Source organism: Cervus canadensis, chromosome 1, assembly GCF_019320065.1.
Source record: "Cervus canadensis isolate Bull #8, Minnesota chromosome 1, ASM1932006v1, whole genome shotgun sequence".
Lineage (NCBI taxonomy): Eukaryota > Metazoa > Chordata > Mammalia > Artiodactyla > Cervidae > Cervus > Cervus canadensis.
Window position 1 is genome coordinate 49,670,863 of NC_057386.1, and position 16,124 is coordinate 49,686,986.

Below are 16,124 nucleotides of genomic sequence, written 5' to 3' on the forward strand. Positions count from 1 at the left end.
CTCTTCAGCACCACCACCTCTGAGGCTTTGGTTCAGGAAACCAGGAAGCAGAATAGAACCGGTTTATAATTTTAGAGAAAGGAAGTATATTCATCTCCTCAGGCTGCTGTAGTAAAGTAACACAAACCGTGTGGTTTCAGCAACAGCTATTTATTGTCTCACACTTCTGGAAGCTAGAAGTATGAGACCAAGGTGCTGGCAGCATCGGTCTCTTCGGAGAGCTGAGAGGAACATTCTGTTCCCTGCTGGTTTCTGGTGCTTTGCTGGTGATCTTTGGCATTCCTTGGCTTGTAGGAACGTCACCCTGATCTGTCCTCATCTTCACATGACCTTCTTTGTGTGTGTGTGTCTCTGTGTCATGCCATCCCTTTTTTGAAGGATGCCAGTCACGTTGAATTAGGGCCCACCTTGCAAGTGCATACATAGCTGCTCAGTCGTGTCCGACTCTGCGATCCTGTGGACTGTAGCCCACCAGGCTCCTCTGTTCATGGGATTTTTTCAGGCAAGAATACTGGAGTGGGCTGCCATTTTCCTCCTCCAGGGAGGGATTGAACCAGCGTCTCCTGTACCTCCTAAACTGTAGGTGGATTCTTTACCCACTGAGCCATCAAGGAAGCCCACCTTAATGACCTTAATTAACTAACTCCATCTCCAAGGACCCTATTTCCAAATAAGATCACATTCTGAGATACTGGAGCTTTGGACTTGGAGATATGAATTTTGAGGCGACAACTCAACCAGTAAAAGGGGAGATGGGTGGGGGAAGGCCATCCCATGACCCATGACACCTGTCCTGGTTCTTAAATAACGGCCCTTCTTGAATTTCCTCACTGATAGATTGCCTGTCAACAAGCCCTTGCTGTTCTGGGGTGTGCCTTTTGCCCTACAACTCTTAGCTTTGCCTGTCTACGTGCTCCCTTTCAGTAAATCTAGTTCCATCTCCAGCTCTCACCGCTGAGCAGACATTTCTGTATTCCTATCTGCCCGCGCTTCTTCTGTTTGCTTGGAGATGGAAATGGTGATCCACTCCAGTATTCTTGCCTGGGAAATCCCATGAACAGAAGAGCCTGGTGGGCTGCAGTCTATGGGGTCGAAAACAGTGGGAGGCAACTGAGAGACTAACACTTTCTATTTGCCTGAGGGGACTTCCTCAGAGCTGAGCATAGTCCTCTTAGAACAGCCTCACCTCAGGTGGGAGAATGTACAGGTAAACAGAGTTACTGCGCAGCTTGGCAGATCTAAGCGTGTCTACTACAGCCCCCCTTGTATGGATGCAAAATCACTGTGGATGGTGACTGCAGCCACAAATTAAAAGATGCTTGCTCCTTGGAAGAAGAGCTATAACAAACCTAGTCAGTTTAGTTCAGTTCAGTCGTTTAGTCATGTCTAACTCCATGACCCCATGGACTGCAGCACGCCAGGCTTCCCTGTCCATCACCAACTCCCGGAGCTTGCTCAAACTCATGTCCATCGAGTCTGTGATGCCATCCAACCATCTCATCCTCTGTCGTCCCCTTCTCCTCCTGCCTTCAATCTTTCCCAGCATCAGGGGCAAACCTAGACAGTGTATTAAAAAGCAGAGACATCACTTTTCCAGCAAAGGTGCATGTAGACAAAGCTATGGTTTTTCCAGTAGTCATGTAGATTTGTGAGTGTTGGACCATAAAGCAGGCTGAGCTTTTGAACTGTGGTGCCGGAGAAGACTCTTGAGAGCCCCTCGGACTGCAAGGAGATCCAACCAGTCCATCCTAAAGGAGATCAGTCCTGGGTGTTCATTGGAAGGACTGATGTTGAAGCTGAAACTCCAATACTGTGGCTACCTGATGCAAAGTGCTGACTCATTGGAAATGACCTTAATGCTGGGAAAGATGGAAAGCAAAAGGAGAGGGGGGTGGCAGAGGGTGAGATGGTTAGATAGCATCACCGACTCAATGGACATGAATTTGAGCAAACTACAGATAATAGTGCGAGGACAGAGGAGCCTAGTGTGCTGCAGTCCATGGGGTCACAAAAAGTCGGACGTGACTTAGTGACGGAACAGCACAACCTTGTGTTGACCATCTGGTCCCACAAGGCTGGATTATGGCCCATAAAAATTTCTGCAGAGTCTGAAAATGTAAGCATTCAATATGTTAACTATGGGGACCATGATGGCCATTTACAGACATTTTACTGCTTCCACAAAGTTCCGTGATGATGACTAAGTAGTTTCAGGGTATGACAGATTAGAACTTCTCATTTTTTCTTGACATTAAGTACCCGCATAAAATTACTGAAACTCTTGTGAAAATGCTGGTATTCTATGGGATATTTCTACACAGTAGTATAACTGAGTTATAACCATTGATCCAGAACAGGGCTATCAATTTGCAATCTACTTAGATATTTTAAGCAGGCTTCCCAGATGGTGCTAGTGGTAAAGAATCCACCAGCAAATTCAGTAGATGCAGCAGACTCGGGTTTGATCCCTGGGTTGGGAAGATTCCCCTGGAGTATGAAATGGCAACCTGCTCCAGTATTTTTGCCTGGAAAATCCCATGGACAGAGGAGCCTGGCAGAGCTACAGTCCATGGGGCTGCAGAGAGTCCAACATGACTAAGCAAGTAAGTAGCAACAGCAGCAAATATTTTAAGTAGCTTTTCTGTAATGAGCAGGGGAAGGGTAACAGAGATCTTTTCCTTTCCCTCCATAGAGAGGAGGAATTCTGTGGGTTCGTGAGATTTCAACATTGGGCTAGAACTAGGCCCTCTGAGTGCTAACAATTATCCTACACGCTTCCTAACTTAGCTCAAAAATACCCACACTCTGTGGAACAGGGTCAGGAGCACCGTGATCATTTTGAAAAGATAATTTCCTCGGATGAGAAGTGAACCACTTAAGTAGTCATTATGTGCATCCCCTCCTCCCCCCACCCAAAGCCAAAGTGTGATTTGATGTATTTTAGGAACTGAAGTTCAAACTGTGAATTTCCTGTGTAGAAAAAAAAAAAAACAATCTGTCAGAAAGCATTTAGGGAAAGGCAGAGCAGACAGATTAAACGGGTTCGAAGATCGGCCCTTGGACTCCTTTTCTGTTTCCCCTGACAATGTCATTCTGACTCCAGCCTGTGATGGAGGTCGCTCCCTGCCTGTGTCTGGGCCTCGCTCAGCCTCTGGAGGCTGTGTTCCCCATCCCTGGTGGCCTCTGAAAGGTTTGCTTACAGCATCGTGGACACAACAGGTCTCAGGAGGAAGGGACCATCTCTATTGCTTTCCAGTCAACCCTGCCTCTTCACTTCTTTTTCTTGCAATCTCTTTTTCCTCAATGCTACTGACATCCTGCTGGATATTTGGGCTCGAAGCTGCTACATCAGTGGTTCCTAGCCTTTTTTGAAGTCTCAGACACCTTTGAGATTGGACTGAAGTTATGGACATTCTCCTCCAGAAAAAGAAATCTGTAGCTATTCCCACAATTATGAACTCAAAATTTCAGGGGTACTTTAGGCTCACATTTTCATGAGTTCTTTAGGCTCCCCTATTCAAGCAATCTTTATTTTTCTCTCTTATTTTCTTATAATAACTGTTCAAAAACCTTTAGTGACTCCCAACTGTCAATAAAATAGAATGTGTCCATATTCCCTTGCCTGGCACTTAGAACATACCATGATCCAGTTGTAGCCCATCTTTCTAAAATAACAGGTTAACAGGTTAATGTAGGTAATTTCCTGGCAGTCCAGTGGTTGGGACTTGGGGCTTTCACTGCCAGGACCTGGGATTCAATCCCTGGTTGGGGCACTGAGATCCCACAAGCCATATTCTTTGGTATGGCCAAAAAATTGAAAGATAAAATAATAGGGTCATGCAGGCAAAGCACAGTACTTGGCACACAGTCAGCACTCTGGAAGTGTTGGCTGTTATTAGTATTGCTATTATTATTATTCTTTGTTTCTGTCCAACTAATCTCTCCCTCTCCCTTCACTCTTGGTGTCTTGGCTTTCATTCCTTCTTTATCTTTTTATTCTCTCCCTACCAGCCATTTACTCCCCCTGTCCCTAAACCCTCTGGCCTTCTCAGATCACAATTCCCTTAACTCATGCCCCCATCCTATAAGAAATTCAATCTCTTCCTCAGTATTTCTGAATTAACCCAGAGCTATTTCCCTTCTTGCATTTGAGGCTTATCACCTCCTGCCCCAACGCCCTGTCCTGACTTTTTCTCTCCAGGCTCTGGCTCTTGCACAGTGTGGCCACCCCCCACACCTCATCACCCCAGTTTGCACACAGCCCCTCCTCTTCACGTCCCCACTAACCCATGTTAATTGCATAGAACCCAGCAGCCAGGGCCATCTTTCTAAAACATCAGTCTGTTCATGTCACATGTGTAACCAAAAACTCTTTTAACAGTTTTCCATCATACCTAGAAGGAAATCCAGATCCTTCCCTCAGCCAGCAAAGCCAGCCCTCATTTTATACCCACAGGCAGATCGAGGTTTTGTGCAGCTTAAAACTTCTACAGCAGAAACCAACACAGTTCTGTAAAGCAATTATCCTTCAATTAAATAAATTTAAAATTAAAAAAAGAAACTTATACAATTTATTTCGGTTTGGGGGAGTAGACTCTTTAGGAAAAAATATAATATCACAAATAAAATATTAAATTGAAAGCACATGATCAATATGTGCACTGATTCACAGTTACTGGAAACTATGTATATTATTATGAACCTTATAAAAATTAGTTTCAGCTCTGCTTCATTATCACAAATTAATGAACACTATTGTATATTCTAATTGTTCTTGCCAGATAATCAATAAATAACTTATATTAGATCTGTACCATTTTGATCTGAATGTAAATGTCTTTGCTAATCCATTTCACATAATGCATTCAAAAAGTTGGATCTCTTTTCCAAAAAAATTAAATTGAAAATGAACAGTTATTTAGAATCTGAGTGGAAGCTACAATAAATTTCAAACTAACCAATGCAAAGGCTTACAAATATTATAAATATCACTGAGTTCAGAAAAATAACAGAGTATAATATTTTTATAATTAATTGATTAACACAACTATAATACTTTATTCTACATTTTGGGGCTACTAATTCTTTGTCCCTTCAAAAGACAACACATTTTAATATCATCTGATATTTCATTTCCTAAAGAGAGAGTAGAAAGATAATTCATTCCTCCTCCAGCATAATTGCTCAAAATTTGTTTTTTATCATCATTTAAAAGAACTTCTTTCAGCTTCACACTCATTATTATGTAAATTTCAGGACTGATGTCAAATGTAGCAGATGAACTGTAAGATTTCAGGGCATGTTATGTTTTCTTTTTAAAAATTAATCTTAAGTATTCTTTGATTTGGGGCTTCCCAGGTAGCGCCAGTGGTAAAGAGCCCGCCTGCAAATTCAGGAGACATAAGAGACGTAGGTTCAATCCCTGGGACAGAAAGATTCCTCTGGAGGAGGGCATGGCAATATATTTCCGTACTCTTGCCTGGAGAATCCCATGAACAGAAGAGCCTGGCAGGCTACAGTCCATAGGGTCGTACAGAGTGAGACACGACTGAAACAGCCTAGCATGCACGCACATTCTTCAATTTGACAATAACTGTTTAACCTGTTTGTTGTTGAAATCTTTATTTTAACGGTAAATTCTGAGAATTACGTCACTTGCATTGACATCAGTATTTCACACCAACTCAGCAAGACCTGAAAATCTTTGGTTCTTACAATACCCTCATTTTCATCAACTGGATTATCAGACAATTTAGGAGTGTATTTATAACTTCTATTCAAGTTTTATCTCTTCATCCTAATACACAGTACTTTCTGTAGAATCTGTCCTTTTTGTTGCTTTCTACTTCACTTCTCAGAGTATTTACTATTGAATTATCTTCATATTCTACTAATTTTCACTCTGGATTTTTTCCCCCCAGTCTTTTGGTAACTAAATGTAAAAGATTTCAAAAGAAGATGCCTTTCATATCCACATCAGAGGTCTGTAACTTCTCTCTAATTTATTGTAATGTTGCAAAATGTCATTCCATTGACCTCATGGTAAATCAACCTCGGATTACAGGGTCTGCTCCTCCGCCTCCGCCTCATCATGCTCCAGCCACTTGGCCATTTGCTTCTCTGAACAAGCCCACCCTGTTCCCGCCTCAAGTCCTCAGGGCCTTTGCACTAGCTGAGATCTCTCGCTTAGAACGCTCTTCCTGCTGATCGTCACTTGCCTGCAGTTGTTTGTCATTCAGACCTCAGCAGAAAGTCATCCCCTCAAAGAAATCTCTGGCTACCCTGTGTGAAGTAGCCACCAATGTTGTCTATGGTATCAACCTACATTAAAGTTTTACAAATTGCTAAATAAATGCAAAGTGTATTCTCTCATGAATCCAGCAAGGTAGGTATACTATCTTCATTACAAAGGTCACTAAACAGAGGTCACCTCATGGAGCTGGGATTTAAACCCAGTCTGGTCTATTTCCAGAGTCCTAGTGTTTGGGGGTTTTTCGACTATGTAACCATTATGTCTATTCAAGAATAAAGATTTTAAAAGAAAGCAGTCTTGTAAATGGATATTTTATTTGATTATTTTACTTTTTCTTGATCTACTTAGAAAAGTTAAAAATACATAAAGCCATAACATGCACAGTTTTCAATGAATTTTCTCAGATAATCAACTATGAAATTTGGTGGATGGCCTATCTCATGATTCTCTATCCTCCCTCAACCAAACCCCATTTAAGAACTCATAGCAATGGCTTAAATGTTGAACAAAAATTCCTATCACTTAGTTATTAGAATGGATTCTCTGGTACACTACCTACTTGGTGGCTCAGTGGTAAAGAACCTGCCTTCAAACGCAGGTGACATAAGAGATATGGGTTCGATCTCTGGGTTGGAAAGATCCCTCGGAGGAGGGCATGGCAACCCACTCCAGTATTTGTGCCTGGAGAATCCCATGGACAGAGGAGCCTGGTGGGCTACAGTCCAGGGGGTCACAAAGAGTCAGACATGACTGTAGTGACTTAGCATGCACTGCCTACCTAGATTCCTTCTTTCATGACTGAGCACTCAATTTCCTACCTGCTGGGAGAGTTGACTAACAGCTCTCAGAAGAATATCTCTCCAAGAATTGCCCACCTGTCTTGTCCAGGATTGTGCCCCTATCCCTGGGGGCAGACACTTCTAATGACTGGCCAATGATGGGCGGTGGGGGCCAGATGGGGAGCGGTAATGAGGGGTGGGGAGGGCTCCCAAGTCTTTATTTAGGTGTTCAGTGAGCAGATTGTGCTCCGGAGTAATGGGCTCCAGGTTTCAGAAGAGCTAAAGATTCCAGAACAGGTCAAACCCTTCTCCCTCCAGTGGTCCCACCAGCAGCTGTAAGCATTCCAGCCCCGTTGCTCAGCCTCCCCAACAAAAGATACTGCATGTCTGAGGGTGTGAGAGTGACTATCAAGACTGAAAGAGAGGAAGAAGACCCACTGACTCCACGGTGCCGGGTGATGTCGGCCGAAGTTGTTTACCTTCACCTCTAACTGGAAAAACTGAAGTTGCGGGCAGAGGTATTTTATGACTCAGGGCTGTGTGCCAGGAACAGAAACATTTAGCCATTATGATGAGAAATAGCTGCATTTTACAAGATGTTTTAGGTTTTGTTTTATTGTGGCTTTCCTACTAAAAGCCAGTCACTGTGCGTGCATTGTCTCATCTAATCTTCACAATAGCCCTTTGACACCAGGGTCATATTAAATGATTAAAAAACTAAAGTTTAGAAAGACTAAGGAATTGTCTCTGGGACTCAAAGCTAGTTAAAAAAAAACATTTAGTAAGTGGAAGCTAGTTATATCAGGAATTCGCTTGCCTACTGCTCTCTGCTGACTCCCCATGAAGCTACAGCCCACCATAATCTTTGTCCAAGGAGCCTGTATGGTGAGCTTAAAAAGATCCAGTGACTATCTTTCTATCTGCAGCACCTCGCCTAGTGTTTTGTACATGGAAATGGAATTGAATTAAAAGGCGCTGAGAGATTTCTGTAACACGAGATGTCAACGTGATAGACCACAAACATACTGAAAAAGGCAGCACTGACTTGTTTTTTCACACCGTGGAAAAGAACTAAAGTCCCATCCTAATTTATCAGACCTTTCTGTTTCCTGCAACAAAGCAGAATTCACAAAATCAGGATTCCAAGGTGATGTGTTTTCCTCCAGCTAAAAGTACAGATGAGTCAGATGCTGTCATTGCTGCTTGAGGCAAACGGTTAGGTGGGCTTCCCAGCCTGCGTGAACACCCTTCTGAGCAGCTCCCATGCTGTGAAGAGGGTGGTGGGAGGTCTCGGCTACCTCCTTTGGCTCCTCACTGTATCTCCAGATGCTGACCCAGTGCCTGGCACAGTGGGAGAGCTCAGGGTGAATCTGTACTGAAGGTCAATGCAATGTCCAAGGGACATCTCAGGGTACTGGGTGGGGGAAGAAGAATTAACCTTTATTGAACCCCCATGGAGCACCATGCTAAGTGCTGGGCTTACAAAGCCAGATTGAGGACAGCTACAAAATGTGCAGGGCCCAGTGCAAGATGAAAATCGGTTCAGGGGACAAGACAAAGGCATACTCAGTGATGATTTGATGCTGCGTGTTTGGTGAGGATGGCATGAGATGCTGTGAGAACAAAGACTCATTTAGATCTCACGCACGTATTTCAATCTCTCTTTTTTCTTTTAGTCTAAAACATTTTTGGAAAGTATTTATTTTTGGCTCTACTGTATCTCGTTGCAGCATGTCGGCTTCTCTCTAGTTGTGGTGCTCGGGCTTCTCAATGCAGTGGCTTCTCTTGTGGAGCGCAGGCACATTCAGGCTGCGGTGGTTGTGGCCTGCCATCTCAGTTGCCCTGAGGCGTGTGGGATCTTCCTGAATTGGGATCGAACCTGTGTCTCTCGTGTTGGCAGGAGGATTCTTAACCACTGGACCACCAAGGAAGCCCTAGCCTGAAATATTTTAAAATACCATCTGTTTGGGAATCCCCTGGCAGTCCAGTGGTTAGAACTCAGTACTTTCATTGCTGTGGCCCAGGTTGAGTCCCTGGTTGGGGAACTAAGTAAGATCTCACCAACTGCAGAGTGTGGCCAAAAAAAAATGGACCTGTGAACCGTCCTGAGGTAATATAATTCACATACCATAAATTTGATTCACCCATTGAAGTACAATTCAGTAGTCTTTGGTATATTGATAGGGATATGCAACCATCACCACAATCAATTTTAGAACATTTCCATGACTCTAAAAAGAAACCCCATACCCATTAGCAGTCACTCCCCATTTTCCTCCATCTCTCCCAGCCCTAGGCAACCTAATCTGCTTATCTATTTTCCTATTCTTAGAAGTAGAATTGCTGAGTTATATAGTAATTCTATGTTTCTGAATTTTTTTAAAGCAGCTTTATTGAGATGCAATTAACATGCCACAAAATTTACGCTCTTAAAATGTACAAGTCAGTGGTTTTTAGTATATTCGCAAAGTTGTGCCACCACTAATATCTAATTCTAGAACATTTTTATCACCTCCCCCTCCAAAATCTTATATTCCTTAGCAGTCATTCCCCATATCCTCCTCCTCCAGACCCTGGCAACCATTCATCTGCTGTCTGACTCTATGGATTTGCCTGTTTAGGAAATTTCACATAAATGGAATCATAGAATATGTGGCTTTTGTCTCTAGTTTCTTTCACTTAGTATAATGTTTTCAAGGTGCATCCATGCTGTAGCATGTGGATAATCTCCTTTTTACAGCTAAGGAAGCCAAGGCTCTGGGAAGCTAAATCATTTGCTCAAGGCCACCTAAGTGACAAGTAGCAGGACAGTTAGGGTGGCCAACCATTCCAGTTTGCCCAGGACTGTCCCTATTTTAGCCTCGATTGTCTCCTGTCTCCGGAAATCCCTTAGTCTTGAGCAACCTAGAACAGTGGGTTACCCTAGAAGGATTCAGCCTAGTTTGCCTGTGATACAACTGAAATGACTCTAAGTGATAAAGATGTCCAATATCCTTCAAGTGGAAGGACACCAGCATCTCCTAAGATAATATAGAAAACTCAGACATCATCTCAATATCACTTAAATCAATCTCTATTCTCCTTTCACTTATTTAAGTCTCTTAAAAAAAGATGTTTATTTGGCTGTGGCAGCTCTTAGTTGCATCACAGGGCTCTTCAATCTTCGTTGCAGCATGTAGGGTCTTTCTAGTTTCCTGACCAGGGACAGAACCTGGGCCCCCTGCACGGGGAGCACAGAGTCCTAACCACTTCACTTCCAGGGAAGTCCTCTCTCTCCCTCTCTTTCTTTTTTTCTTTTTGAAAAGTTTTAAGTTTCCAATTAAGTTGAAAGAAAGAATAGTTCAATAAACTTCCTAAATCCTTTACATGCATGCATGCTAAGTCGCTTCAGTAGTGTTCAACTCTGTCTAACTCTATGGACTGTAGCCCATCAGACTCCTCTGTCCATGGGGTTCTCTAGGTAAGAATACTGGAGTGGGTTGCCACACCCACTTCCGACGGAATCTTCCCGACTCAGAGATCGAACCTGTGTCTCTTACGTCTCCAGCATTGGTAGGACAGTTCTTTAACACTAGTGCCACCTGGGAAGTCCAAATCCTTTACATAGATTTACCAGTTATTAACATCTTGCCACATTTGCCTCTGCAAGCAGAAACACACACACACACCATATTTCATTAAAAAGTAGGATGCAGCTATTGTGACACTTGATCCTTAAATATCTCAATATGTATCTCCTAGGAAAAGAATATTCGACCAAATAACCATATACCCCTACTATCACACATAAAAAAATTAACATTAATTCAATAATGTACTTTAATATTCTATCTATATTCAGATTTCTCCAATGGTCTTTGAAATTTCTTTTATAGCCAAGTTTGCCCCTTCAATCCAGAATCTAAGCAAAGTTTGCTGTGTGTGCTCAGCTGCTAAGTCATGTCAGATTCTTTGCGACCCCATGGACTGTAGCCCACCAGGCTCCACTGCCCGTGGGATTTCCCAGGTAAGAACAGGGGTGTGGGTTGCCATGCTCTCCTCCAGAGGATATTCCTGACCCAGGAATCGAACCCACATCTCCTATGTCTCTTGCATTACAGGAGGATTCTTTACCACTGAGCTACCAGAGAGGCCATACACACTGCAATTGGTCATCTCCTTAGTTTCCCTTAGTCTAGAAAAGCCCCCACCTTTTGGGTTTTCCATGACATTGAATGTTTTAAAGATTCCTAGCCAGTTGTCTTGGAGGTTTTTCTGAATTCTGGATTTGCCTAACTGCTACCTTATGTTTAGATTCAGGTTAAACATTCCCGAAAGAATTCTGCATAGAGGGTACTAGGTACCTCTTAGTGCACAAGATAAGAAGGCTGTCTATTGTCTTGTCATTGGTGATGTCAAGTTTTAGCTCTTGGTTAAGACGGTGTTTGACCAATCTTTCCATGGTGAAGATATATTTTCCTTTTGGAATTATTAATTAATGTAGAGGATGCTACTTTGAAATCATATGATTATGATTATCTTGCTCCCCTACATTCCTTCACTCAAAGGCTTTAGCATTCATTAATGATCCTACCCTGAGCCAATACTGGCAATTGCAACTCTCATTCTATCATTTATCTACATTTATTAGCTGACATGCTTGTGAATCACTATGGACTCACAATTTTCTTTTCACTTTTCTGTTGATGTGTTACAATCTATACCATCATTCTTTTTTTTTTTCTTTTTTCAGTGCTGAAATTGTCCAAAACTTGGCAATTGGGAGCTTTTAAAAAACAAAATTTGAGAGATCTTTATAATAACCTAAGGTATAGGTCACAAAATCTGATAGCTTTAGGGGCCATGAAACTTTAAAATGTTTAGAATATACTCATATATTTTTAACTACTTTTGGGATAGTTTGTTAACATAAAATATTTGCTACTTAACTAGTTCAAAAAGAATCTGTCAACAGTACCTTTGATTTTCTTAGAAGCTGTATTGTAGAACATTTTCTTTGAAGTTGATGTTGATGTATTATAATAGGACTTCCTAAGAAAACCAATAAATTTTGATCTTTACATATTATTTGGGTTTGTAGCAAGATTTTGAATGTCCTTAGCCCAACTCTCTAAAGCGGCACAGAAGAGTTGGAGAATTGATATGACTACATTGGATGCCAGAAATTTCATTTTCTGAGCAATTAGAAGCAACCTCTAAATAGCCCCAAATAGATAGCATTGGGTTGGGTTGCAAGAAATAGAAAACCAGGTAATAATGGCTTTGCCTCTCAGGGAATTATTTTTTTCCCCCTCATGTAATAAGAAACCCAAAGGTGGTAAGTATGAGCTAGCGAAACTGGGGCTTCCCTGGTGGTCCAGTGTTTAGGACCCCGAGCTTCCATTGCAGGGAAACTAAGATCCCAAACACGCTTCAGTGAAGCCAAAACAACAGCAACAGACGGCTAGTGCTAGCTGCTCGGTGATATCATTAAACTTTCCTTTTTCTTTACACTCCACCATTCTGTCTCTTGCTTTTGCCCTCCTGGTTTTGAAATGCTGCGGAACTGCTAAGGTATTGTGTCTATGTTCTGGGTTAGGAAGAAAAGAGAAGGGATATGAGGTCAGACTGAATCAGTGCCTGTTAGGAAATATTCTTTGAAGCCCCCAGCAGGTACTTGGGTTTATATCTTGTTGGTCAGAATTGGGACATAGGAGAAAGAGGCTATAAAGAGCTTCAGTAACCAATACACGGGCTTCCCAAGTGGTGCTAGTGGTAAAGTACCCACCTGCCAATGCAGGAGATGTGGGTTTGATCCCCCGGTCGGGAAGATCCCCTGGAGAAGGGCACGGCAACCCACTACAATATTCTTGCCTGGAGAATCCCATGAACAAAGAAGTCAGACAGGCTACAGTACATAGGGTCACAAAGAGTTGGACACAACTGAAGTGACTCAGTACGCACACACGCACAACAAATACCCAGTATCTACAACCATACAAATAGCTAGGCATCTTTAGTTGACAGTTCATAATCATGAAAGAGTCAGACACGACTGAGTGAGAAATCACTTTCAAACATACATCAGAAGAAATTAACATGGACATAATGTCTCCTATTCATAAAGCAAAAAAATTTTGAGCATCTTCTATTTACTATTATCTCATTGAGAATAAAAGGATGAAAGTGATATATTGCTTCATTTGTCCTCTTTAGAACACACTTATGAAAGTTCCAAGTAGTAAATAAAGCCTAGGACTCAGGAAACAAACAGGTGTGTTCAGTTTTATGTTGTCTCTTTACAACAGATTCAAATGCCAACAAACAACCATGTAATCACTTTATTGAGATAACTGTCTCAGTCAATGGTTTCCTGTATAAATAGTTCTCTTTGTGAAAAAATTTTCCTACATTAAATTCATATGCAGACAGCCTTGCCAAACTAACTTCAGTAGCTAGAATTATTTCCAATGTTTATAGGAACTTGTTTATGTTTACTGGGCTTCCCTGATAGCTCAGTTGGTAAAGAATCGGCCTGCAATGCAGTTCGACTCCTGGGTTGGGAAGATCCCCTGGAGAGGGGAAAGGCTACCCACTCCAGTATTCTGGCCTGGAGAATTCCATGGACTCTATCGTCCATGGGGTCGCAAAGAGTCGGACACGTCTGAGCAACATCACTTTGTTTGTGTTTACAGAATAGTTATGATCATTTGTATTCTACTAAATGATAATAGAGAGCTATGTGGAGCATCTCATAAAAATATCTTTAAAATCATATTGATAACACCCTAAACCCTGGTCTTAGAAAGTAAAGCATAAGCAAGTCAGACTCCTTAAAGAAAACTGTTGTGATTTCCTTGGTGGTCCAGTGGTTAAGACTTTGCCCTGTAATGCAGGGGGCGCAGGTTTGATCCCTGATCAGGAAGCTAAGATGCCACACGGTGCAACCAAAAGATTTTAAGAAAAAGAAAAGAAAGAAAACGGTTGCCTTAGGCTACAAGTTCTCAGATATTCTAGATCAAGGATTGGTAAACTATGTTCTAAAGGCCAACTGCTGCCTGTTGTCAATAAAGTTTTTGTTGTTGTTTTTTAAGAACAACCACACCCATTTGTTTTATACAGTCTAAGGCTGCTTTGCGGCTGTAACTGGCAGAGTTGAATAATTTTGTGGGAGACCATATAGCCCTCAAAGTCTAAAATATTTATTCTCTAGCCCCTCACAGAAAAAGTTTTATTTATCATTATTTAGCACATATTAAGTGCTCAACAAATGCTTCTTGAGTTATTGAATGACTACATTCAAGACTTTTCAGCTGGATCTGAAAAATTAACAGATGAACAAAGTCTAAAAACAAAGCATTTTATACTTCCCCAATTTATCTGGTATTTGCTTGTTTGATGGTAGTTTGCTATTGTTGACGAAAGACCACTTGCCTTGACAGCATCATGTTAGTGCTTTGAGATTCCAGAATGCAGATTTCTCTGGGTCCAACTTTTCAAAGAGTTGGTCTTTGGGCTAAATATGTCTCACCAACATGTTTTATTTGGCCCACACAATGCTGCTGTTTGTTTTCAAAGCAGCATTAGCTGGCAACATTTAAAATAAGGGGACTTCACATAATAATTCAAATTTCCAGCTTCTCTTTAAAATTTGAAAGATCAGGCAATACACATTTTGGTTAGGGCCATAACCACTTGCGGCTGAGTAGCTATTCCCTTCTTGGATGGGGTAAGTGACCTGCAATTACCACAATCCCCACTGCTCCTTATAGCCTGACCCCCAGGCTGGCACCATCCAGGTACTTCATCTTCCTAGCCCTTCTGCAACGTTTGCATCTAGGATCCTTACTCCAGAGGAGTATCATTTGCTACAAAGTTCCCTGAATTACAACACTAGCTATACATTTACTTCATTTTACTGGCTTGAAAACAGACTGGTGCATCTGAAGACAAAACAGGAAAGAACAGCAATGCTCTTAAGACCATTACCTTCATTCCAACTAGAAGGCAGCTTCCTTCTCCCACTCCCCCTTTCCTTTTTCAAACCAGCCTGAAGACTCAATCTGCTTTCCGTTCAGCTCTTGGGCTCCATCCACCCCCTCCATCTCCTGGAGTCGTTTACCTCAAACCCTGGAGGGCAGTCTCCCCAGTTCCCTGCTTCCTCCCTGCCCTGGAAAACAAACACCGTGGCCCTTTTTTGTTTTTAGAGTTTTACTGCTAATCACTACAGGGAAACACAGGAAATAACAACAAGGAGGAAATTACAAAGCTTAAAAAGCCGTCATAGTTCTTGATTCCCTGAATGAGGTGTCACCTGGAAGTACTCTATTTTTATTCTCTCTTCTTACACTCTCATAGATGAAGGATTGTAAGGGCCTAAAGACTACAGTAAACAAATGGTTTACTTTCCTGATGCTTGAAGGCAGGAGGAGAAGGGGATGACAGAGGATGAGGTGGTTGGGTGGCATCACCGACTCAATGGACATGAGTCTGAGTAAGCTCCGGGAGTTGGTGATGGACAGGGAGGCCTGACGTGCTGCAGTCCATGGGGTCGCAAAGAGTCGGACACGACTGAGCGACTGAACTGAACTGAAACAAATGGTGCTGAGGTATCACCTTGATAGCAGCTGAACCGTTAGGTGGCAGCACAGGGCATATCTTTCCAGTCTTCCCACAACAGGCTGGCAGATGCGAGGCACCCAGTTGTAGGATGGGACAACTTAGCACCACATCAGGGCAAGCCTCCGGGCTGAGATCAGGCAGCAGTTAAGAGCCAGGAGGCGCCCAGTCACACTGTGCTCCCAAGGAGCCAGGTGTGGAATTCTTGTCTCCTGTGCCTTCCCCTGACATGTTGATTAGAATCACACACTTTAAGGAATGGTAAGACTCTTCCTGGCTTCCCAGGTGGTGCTAGTGGTAAAGAACCCGCCTGCCAGTGCAGGAGACATAAGAGATGCAGAGATGCAGGTTCGACCCCTGTGTCAGGAAGATCCCCTGGAGGAGGGCACAGCAACCCACTCCAGGATTCGTGCCTGGAGAATCTCATGGACAGAGGAGCCTGGTGGGCTGCAGTCCACAGCGCGCAAAGAGTCGGACACCGAAGCAGCTTAGCA

General features: G+C 42.6%; 1 long non-coding RNA gene across 1 annotated transcript in view; it reads right to left on the bottom strand.

Annotated features, from left to right (window-relative positions):
- The window catches only part of LOC122450408, a 32,648-nt gene that overhangs the window by 1,561 nt on the left and 14,963 nt on the right, over window positions 1–16,124 (bottom strand). The gene's annotated exons all lie outside the window — the stretch shown is intronic.